This window comes from Corvus moneduloides, chromosome 2 (assembly GCF_009650955.1).
Source record: "Corvus moneduloides isolate bCorMon1 chromosome 2, bCorMon1.pri, whole genome shotgun sequence".
Lineage (NCBI taxonomy): Eukaryota > Metazoa > Chordata > Aves > Passeriformes > Corvidae > Corvus > Corvus moneduloides.
This window is the reverse complement of record NC_045477.1, coordinates 100,160,717-100,170,788: the sequence shown is the minus strand read 5'-3', so window position 1 is coordinate 100,170,788 and position 10,072 is coordinate 100,160,717.

Genomic DNA, 10,072 nt, shown 5'->3' with positions numbered 1-10,072 from the left:
ATTAAAGAAAAATTTAATGCATTAAATGAATGACAATTTTAAACTTGTACTGAAGCTTTTAGTCACTAAGGCTTTGTTAAGTCACTGATGATCTCTGCAATGTAGCATCCTCACATTCATGATCTGTGCTCTCACAGGTAAAATTCAAGGATCAACTAAAATGAAAACAGACTGCCTCTAAGAAGAGTGGGTGATTCATGAGCGTGATAGAGATTGAATACTGCTTCTGCATGTTCTTTACTGTCTCAAAAGTCAGAACCTCAGTGTAAGATGATAGCCTAAGAGTAAGAAGTATTAAACTGTTGCCAAGTGTAGTACCCCAGGACAATTACAGACTGGTGAATTCTGGCATAAGATACTGTTCAAGACATGAATCATGCAAAAGCATTTGTGATTTATTATAGAGTAAATGCTGCTTTTCAGTGGGATAGTACTTCTATCAGAAATGGCATCCCGGATTTTCAAAGGATCCTCTGGATATTAAGAATCGAATTCTTGAAAGTGCTCAGCAGGATTTGAAGATTGTACTCCCCTAAGAACCAAATGTTGCTTCCATATTGGAAAGGGTATATATGTGAGGGAATAGTTGTAGGAAAAGCAAATAACAGAGAGTTTATTCACTAACTTTTCCAATGCCACCTTCTGTCTCTTGTTTTGTCTCAGCTCCCTGCAGCCTTTGTTTTTGAGACCTTTCCTCCAGATATCATTTTTCAGTGAATTTTTATTTTTTCTTCACATGAATATATAACCTCTGCTATTTAGCAGAACATTTTTTTCTTTTTCTACCCCCTGTTTACCAGAAACTGCTCAGCTTGTTTACTTCCCTCTTACATTCCCTTTTTCCAGACTGACCCTTTAATTTACCTGTCTGCTTTTACCTTCTTCAGTTCATCTGGACCACCATTATGTGTTTCTGCTGGTTATTTCTTGGTCTCTCTGTTCAACCAGATTTTCCCTTGCTGATTCCAACAACTTGCACAGGTTTGATGTAAGAATCAGTGAACAATTATGCATCTTTGCCCCCATTAAATAGTTCCTCGGTTATTTGATGTTTCACTGCACACCAACTTCCCCCATCCTCTCTCTGCTGTTCCTGAGGAGTCAGGTGACCCTCTGACCCACATGCAGCAAGCTGAAACTCCCTTTTACACAATCCCAGCAAAACATTTCTCTTTTGTGTTTCCCAGAGGAAATGAATGAGTTATAATAATGAAGGGAAGGGAGAAGCTGCCAGTTGTTTCCATCTCTGGATATTTTGGTTGGAAGGAGGGGGGTTACTGTATTATTAGGAAAGGATGCTGTGCTATTCTGAGATGTCAAAACAGGAGGAGGGTAAACAATACAATTTTTTATTTCCGTATTTACAGATATGGCAGACGATCTGTCTCATTAGTCCTCTGGACTCAGAAGCTGGTTATCAAAATCCACATTCTTTCAGGGATTTAAGTTTGTACTTTAGACTGGAAAAAAACACACACTGACCTTTTTGAAGTTCAGTCACCTGCTTCACTTGTGGCCACATCTCAGACATGTCTGCAGCATCTCTGTATTTTTCCATGGATGAGCCCAGAGGCTCAAAAATCATCTGCTAAGGTTGTTTATAGGCCCATATGAGTGGACACCAGCAGTGCTCACAGCAGGAGAAAGTTGTGGAGTGATGCTGTGTGTGATACAGGTGGGAGCTAACAAGATACTTTACTGTTAGATGCAGTTTTATCTCTGCTGCGTTCACATATTCTCTTAGCATCACTTCTCAATTTTAGATAGGGATGAGGCCCTGCAAAGTAACTGTTTTGCTTCACATTTTGTAGAGCAGATTAATCAGCTCCTTCTTCCCCTCTGGTAAGGTAAAAAGTTCAACATTTTTCTCCCATTTTCCATTCATCCCTGCATAGATCAAAATTTGATTTATCAGTTACTTACCATTGCAGCCAGCCTTTGGGCCAGGTTTATTCAATTGCTGTCAGAGCAGCATATGTTACCTTCACCTCCCACTCAGTGAACGGAGCACCATCCCAGCCCCTGCTGCTGTAGGCAGCTGGGAGCCATCAGGTACCACTGCCATGTCCGAGCAGCCGGTAACAGGACCTCTCCCAGGGGGAAAAGGTACTGTGGTGTTACTTGATTCAGGAAGCCAACGTTGCTTTGGTTCTTTTTGCATTAAAAAGGAAAAAAAAAAAAAAAAGTGGGACTCTTTCAAATGTCTTGAGGTGTCTTAGAAAGAAGCTATCAGACAGACAAAGAGAAAAGATTAAATATCCTAATGCAAAAAGCATGAAGGTAAGACAGTGAGAGAAAATAACAAAGTAAATTTCTCTTCTCTTCTCTTCTCTTCTCTTCTCTTCTCTTCTCTTCTCTTCTCTTCTCTTCTCTTCTCTTCTCTTCTCTTCTCTTCTCTTCTCTTCTTCCCTTTTCTTATTTTCCCTTTCCCTTCCCCCTTCCCCTTTTCCCTATCTGCAGGTTTTTTCTGGATTTCAAACTCTTTTCTAGAAAAAGTCATCTTCAAATGTATGTGGCCAGCAGAGGTTATGGTTGTTGTGGCTATGATGATTGCTTACAGCATCTGCTTTGTGCTGATATGTTAGCTCATGACAGGAGTTCTGCTGTTGACCACCATGCTCATAATAAGCTGTTAAGGTGGCATGATCTTGTTATCACCTGGGGAGTGAACTGTAATTCCTATGCATTTAAGCTGGCAGACAGGATTAATTATGTCAAGCTATGTACACTCATCAGTGCTGAAGGATTACATATATTTATATCAGACTGTTTATACCAGGTTAGTTTTAATACTACACCATGACATGAGACTTTCCTCCTCAATTAAGTCAGTTTGGTTGTTGAGCTAAACTAGTTAGAGATTAAGTAAAAAGGTGTTCCCAATGTTATTTTTGATCCGGAGATATTTTTTCACTAATAAATTTCACATGCTATATGTTGTACCCAGCCAGTGCTTATTTTCCCTGGGTTATGGTACATCTTCTGTTAATGTATTGAACAGCACCAGTTATTAGCATTATGCAGGGAGTGGGCAGTTGCATGACTTAAGGACTGCATATATGAATGCAAACTACTCAAATAGGAGGACCATGGTCTCTCTCAAGCAGTCAGGCAGCAAGAAAATGCAGGTAGCGCCTGGGGAAAGAACTAGACCCTGGGATTCTTCAGTCAGTCTATGTATAAAAATATCGTACGTGTGTATAACTGGCAAGGACGGCAGTAATCTTAGACTTGTTGCCCTGGTTCTGACACTCCATGTGTTATGTTCTCCATAAAACAATTCTGCCATTGTCAAGCTTCTTTGCTCAGACAATGAACAAATTTATTGGACTATGCCCACTGTGAATTGTATGAAAGTTCAGTCTCTAGGGATTGCTTTTTGTTTGCCAGAACCTGATCTATTTCCAGGACGTTAGAGGACTTTCCACAACTGGAAAACATCTAATTGTAGCTATGGGATAAACAGGGGGAAGAAAAAAACCCAAACCCATAACTGTTAAAATTTCCACTAACAGAATTGAAAGCTGGGAGTAAATGTGCAAAAAGCATTGCATAGACTATTGCATATCCAAAATCACCTATTGCTTTTTTACATGTAGCAGATTTGTGGCACATACAGGACAAGATCCCCTGGCCTGCATAGAAATGCTTACCACAACAGAAGGAGCACTTCAATAGATATCATGAGCCTTGTTTCACATTTAAAATTTCAAGGGTTATTGCTTTTTTCAGTTGCTGATATAACTTTGCTGACTTTCAAAAGTTCTGGGACAGTAGAAGTCACTGCTCAGAAAGAGCATTGGGAATATAAAGTGATATAAAAACAAAGGAATGCTGTATGAGCTCCTGTTCTCAGGCTACAGTTTGGATGCCTGAGTTACTGTTCTTACTTGATGTGATGAATAAATGTCTTTAAGGGTGAACTCCTCCATATCAATGCAATTTACTTCTTACTAATTTATTATTTGACTTCTGTAATTGTTTGCATAACAGCAATAAAAAAGCAAAGTCCTCATACCTTAAATTTTACTTTAGGAAAAGAATCATCATTCCAGTTTTACTTATGAATGGACAAACAGAAAGTCTGAATGCCAAATCAGTTGCATAACTAAGCAAAATATTGTTTTCCCGGCAGTTGTGCAACCCCACTGATTTGATGAGATGAAATGAAGATTCTAATCAACACGTAATGCAATTGTGCCCTTATCTGAGGATTCAAATTCTTAACAGGACTTTTCTTTAGACCCAGGCAACTAAATTTTAGGCAGTAAGGCTGAGACAGTAATGAAAGAAAAAACATGATCCCCAGCCACCTAGCACAGAAGTCACATGAAATCGTTAAGCATCTTTCTTCTTGGCCTAAAAATCCCCCTATGGCTGTATTTCTGCTGTAGTTACTCAGAACCGTCTGAGTACATAGATTCCTACTTTCCCTCCATTCCATACTGGGATCAGTGCTTGTGCAGTGCCTGGCAGTTAAAGCACACAGAGAAGAAAGGGAAGCCTTGGGACCCAATCCCTGACTCCAGTACTATTTCATTTGCTTTTCTTCTGTTTCCAATTCCTGTCTGTATTCTGTCCCTGTTCCTAGAGCTATTCACACAATTTTTTTATTGAATAGACATCGGAATAACACAAAGAATTTTTTCCATTTTCTGATGTCCGGACTTAGATCCCAGAAGTTAGGACTTCTGTCCTGGAAGGACAAAAAGTGCACTTTTGACTAATTTAGATAAAGAGGGCATTGAATTCTGGCTTGTCACTTTCTAAAACAGTGCTCTCACCAAGGGCTTTTGAGGGTAAAGGGCATAATTTCCTATTGCTTTAACATCAGTATCTTAGAAAAGATATCACTGACTTTTTCAAATAATGTTTTATAGGTGTCTACACCTATAAAATATTTGTATCCTGACTAGGCAGTATAGCCTCTCCCAGCCCCCAAGTTACACACACAAACACTGAAAAAGGATATGATTTTAGTCCCATCATCAGCACAGCATTTCTCAAGAGATGCAGGTAGTCCTCTTCCCACTTCTCTTTTGTGCATTTGCTTCTGTGAATCTCATCCCTTATAAATCCTCAGGGTTTAATTCTGGGTTGTCAGTTCAAAATGGTAACAAACCAACTAAAAGGCAGTTGTCAGGCTGGTAGTAATTGGTAAGACCTTAAGTCCAAACTACCTAGGAAAAAGGTTAGCAGTCTGCCCTTATCTCTGAATTATGTAGGAAGAAGTTAGTCAGCCTGATCTGTTTAGGCAGAGGGACAGAGTGACTTTCAGGTAAGTAGGAGTACAGAGAATTGAAGCTCTCCAACATTGCTTCAGACCCTTGCAAAAAGATACTGGGAAGAAAGAAAATATGCACATGAAGAGTTAGATTTAATTTCATGGAAGGGAGGGATAAAAAGTGGCTGTTTGAGTTTAACTTTTACCCCACCATTGTAGAAAAATAGGGTTTCAAAACATATGCACCGTTTGGATGGTAATTCTAATACTTCCCCCTTATCCCTCAGAAGAACCTGTAAATATGCTTGTCTAATCTGCTTATAAAGATAGCAATTAATTGAAGCAATATAACTTCCTTTCAGACTTTATTATTTTTATCTTTTCTTATTTCTAGGAATTTTTTCCTAGCAGCTAACCCAAATCTCTTGGTAGCTGAAATTCATGTCATCTTGCTTTTCTCCATGAATCCAAAACACAGATTTTTTCCTTGCTTCTTGACAGAGTAATGTGAAACAGTTTTTACTTTCTTGGGGACTAGTATGACATCTTCCCTCAATTTTCTGTTCTTTAGTCAAAACAAGACTTGCTCTAAAACAGATTTTTTACCTCCCAGATTAGTAAATTTTTTTTTTCTTCATGTGCTCTGTCTAAAACTAGACACATTATTCTAGCTAAGGCTGTAATAATGATGAACTGACTGAAGAACTACTTGTAATTTGTTTTTGTTTGTATATCTCATTATGCTCTATGCCTCTCCTACAACTGCGTGGTACAGTTGACTCTTGTTAGTTTCATATTTGTCGTGATTCTTTCACAAAGAAAAACTAAGTTTGTTTTACAGCTGTGTCTCTGCTGTTGATTATTCCTTCATGAGTGTAAAGTCTTGTCTTTGTTCTTATTTTGCCCCATTTTTTCAGACTCTTTTTCCAGTCTGTCAAAAAAATTCCTAATCCTGTCATCTGGTTATTTTGTCATTCTACACTGTCTTTGAGTATAAGTCTGTAAATTTTACAAGTCTTTCCCTTCTATCATCTAAATATCCAAAGAAATAGAGGACTAGATCCAGAAGCAAAACATTATATTTAATTAATTATATTAATTAAATTATAATTAATTATATATTTAATTATATTTAACCTATTTTACTGGACTTGAAGTTACTGACGTTTATTATAATAAAACTACAAACTAGAATGATAGCTTTAACTCCAAAAGTGAGGTGCCTTAAGATATACTACATGCCCAAGAAAAAAACGAAACCTCTGGAAGATCAGACTTCATTTGAAATTGCAGAAGCAAGGGAGAATTCTGTGAGGAATTCCTGTCTAACCTTAAATTAATGGGAACCATGTTAACTGTGGAATTTTTCCAGATTTAATTACCACAGATCAGATAGTAATTTAAATTTAAGATCCAAAACTACAGATAGGACTTCTGGAAGATGGAGACTTAAGCATATGCAAAGCTTATGTCAGTCTGCATTAATATGCAGAAATCACCTAAGAGAGGCTGAAAGAACAAGAAGGAAAGTGAGATGTGTGTGCACTTGGCAGATCAAGGAGGACAGGCAGCTGGAAAACAGATTCTATAAAGTAGAAATGCTCAGATCAAACAGGAAGAAGTACCAAAAGCAAAGTGCACAAGAGATGGGAATATGCAAGTCAAATGATATCTGAGATTTAGAAATGCTGCAAGAACAGTGAGATATCTAACAACTTCAGAAAAATTCTCAACCCAGAGCAAGAGGAGCAGAAGCAGCAAAACACAGAGTAAAGAGATGGATGGAACATGAGAATGCAGAGCACAATGAATTAAAACTGCATAGAAAGCCCAAGTGGCTTTCATCTTATCTTTCTTCAGTAGTCGAAAAAATTAATTGTATTTTCTAATCTAGATGTCTAGGATCTCTCTGTAATCAGTGATAAGAAATATGTCTACATAAAAATGAGGTTAAAATAACCTGGGATATCAATAAGTGGGGGACAGGGCTCTGTGGAACCCTAGTAAAATCATATATAAAGTAGAGAAGGTGAATAAAGAGCAATACTTTTTAGCGGTTGTCAGTGTCAGAATTTGGAAACCAGTGCAGAGAGAGATGAGAAATATTGCTGTTTTCAACATTTAAATTGAGGAGCAGCAGAAGTAGAAAAAAATTCATAAATATGCTGTACATTATCTAGAGGGAAGGTGCAAATGATGGTCAGAGCTGTCTAATCGTGCCTACAGCCCAAAGAAAGAGGTAACTGCAAGCCAGAAGGACAAGATTCACACAGTAAATATCACAGCACACTTGTTCATGCTTCTTGAAGTATTCAGGATTTATCCCAGCTGTAAATGTCCTACAGTATAAGATGGAGCTCTGTTCAAATCCACTGAGGTTGTGCTGGTGTCTGTGGACTATCGAGAACAATAGTAAATGAAATAAACTTACAAGTGCTTTGGGATATTAGTAGGAGTGGGCAGGTCCCCAGGAGCTTATTCCAGTTGCTATTTTCAGTTGCATATTTTTCAGTTATGAAGGAATTTATAGGATATATGTAACCCTTAATGCTCCCACAGGCAGGGAGTGGATAAACTGAGGTGATTGGATACAGAGCAACTATCAGTCCAAGAGGTGAAGGCTGTAAAATGCTGTTCCTACTTGAAGCCTTGCTTAAACTTGCCTTCTTTTAGTATCTCAAGTGAGATATTGGCCATTCACATAAATGAATGATACTCTTTATTTTGGCACGTCCATCAGTGTTCTGTTGACAGACACCTCAATTTAGCTAGAACTACTCAGTCTAGTAGTTCTACTCCATCAGCTCCTTATGCCTGAGATAAGTGTAATGTCTGTTTTAGTATAAAATCAGTCCGGAGTATCAACTAACAGGCAGTAAAGTTCTAGGTTCACCAGTCTGTTACTGATATTACAGAAATTATGACATTTCATTGCTTGAGCTACCTTTCCACTTAATACCAATATACCTCATTTCTTTTTCATACATGGAGGGATTTGCCTCTGTGTAGGTGAAGTTAGGCTGCTTATTTTTAAAAGAAGGAAATGTTTGTTCACTTCCAACATATTATTCTGGTGATTTCCTTTCTAAAACACCAAATGAATCAAAATAAATACAAGAAAATCAGTGGAATATTCTACTAGGTTAATAAAATGCAATTCACTTGGAAGTAGTTGGAAATCTATTACTTGCCATGTCTTACTGGAGGAAGTATAGGCAGGCTGAAGCAGAGAAAACTTAGAGATCTTTCCATTGCTCAGGATGGAGCCAGTAGAGTTCACAGAGTGTTTTCACAGAGATGAAGGCACTAATAATTTTTGAATCATACGTGGAAACATGTAAGATTTTGAAGCAATTGCAGTTCATATATATAGGTTTTATGCCTTCAACTTTTAATACTGAGCTGTTGAGTCACCACTGGGCAATCAGTGCAATTATTAATGCTGTTCTGTCTAAAAAGGTTCCTGTTATGTATTTGGAGGTTTAACAGCCAAAACACAGTCAAGACACTCCAGTATTGGAAAATGAAAGGCAGTTAACTTTGTGTGTTTTTAAAATATTTTTTCAGTAAGAGATACTGTGGAGTCTGCTGGATAGAGTGACAGAAAATATGTTAAAATGTTAAATTGTATAAAATTTAGCAGTAAATGAAGAGTGAAAAATGGATTCAAGTTAATTATTCCCTAAAATGTCCTGTGATTATGAGAAAATGTCGTTTGCTCAAGGGTGTCACAGCTCTCTGACATAAATCCCTGTATAAGCATATGGGAGAATCAGTGGCATGATCAGGTTTTGTGAAATGACACAGGTCACATAGCCAAAGTCTATTTTATTTTTGCTCTGAAAACCGTTATCCAATGGGAATATATGGAGCACTCATGGTTTTTGTTATTACTACATATCCAGATCAGCTTAATATTCTGGAAAGCAATCACAAGCTAAATCAAAAATCATATAAAGTAGTAAAATGTACTGTTTACTGACTTTAGTTTGGCACTATGTTACTATTTTATCAGTCTTGGCTACCACTGAAGATCAAGATCACAACACTGATCAACAAAACCAGTGTTTAATTATCTGTTCTATGACAGCATTAATACCTAATTTCACTGGATATCCAATGTTTGACAACAAATTCAAGTGGCAACCATGTGTTAAGTATTAATGAATGTCATACTTATCTTGATTATTAAAGCTTCCACTCAGCTGTGATGGAAAAACAAGGGCTTTTTTTTCTTGTTGGGACAGGGCCTCTAAAATGTGTTGTGCATTTGTGGTATTACACTAGAGCCTGAAACGGAAAATATTCATCCACTTGGACAACTTTTGTACAGTTTTATGATCATAGTACTGTGATAGAAAAGTAATGATTAAGTAATTACACAGTTTTGTAACTGCTGTGTTTCTTTTCCAGGGTAATACACAGACAGAAAACATAGCCTTTTTCAGAAGATACCCAAGGAGAGTAACCAGGTCACAAAATGTGTCCTGGAACTAAGAAAAATAAAGTAAATGATATGTTGGATCTACAGGACTTCAAGTACTTTTTGAAGAGGTGTGGCATTACAAAGTGTTGTTACATTTAATGGCAATAGCTCTTTTGTCAGAAAATGTCAGTAACTTTAAAATGACCACCTTTATTTTGGTTGAATAGGGGAAACACTAATGAGAGGAAAAAAGTGTACAAAACCAACTGAAGACAAGTGACCTTTTTTCCTTAGAAACTGGAATAAACCAACTGAAACTTTGTAGAACTTGCTGGGAAAAGATTGCATTATAAATAGAGATCTGTTTGCCGTAATTTCTTTCAGCAAACCTCTGGTCTTTCTTGCTAAATGTGATTAGTGAT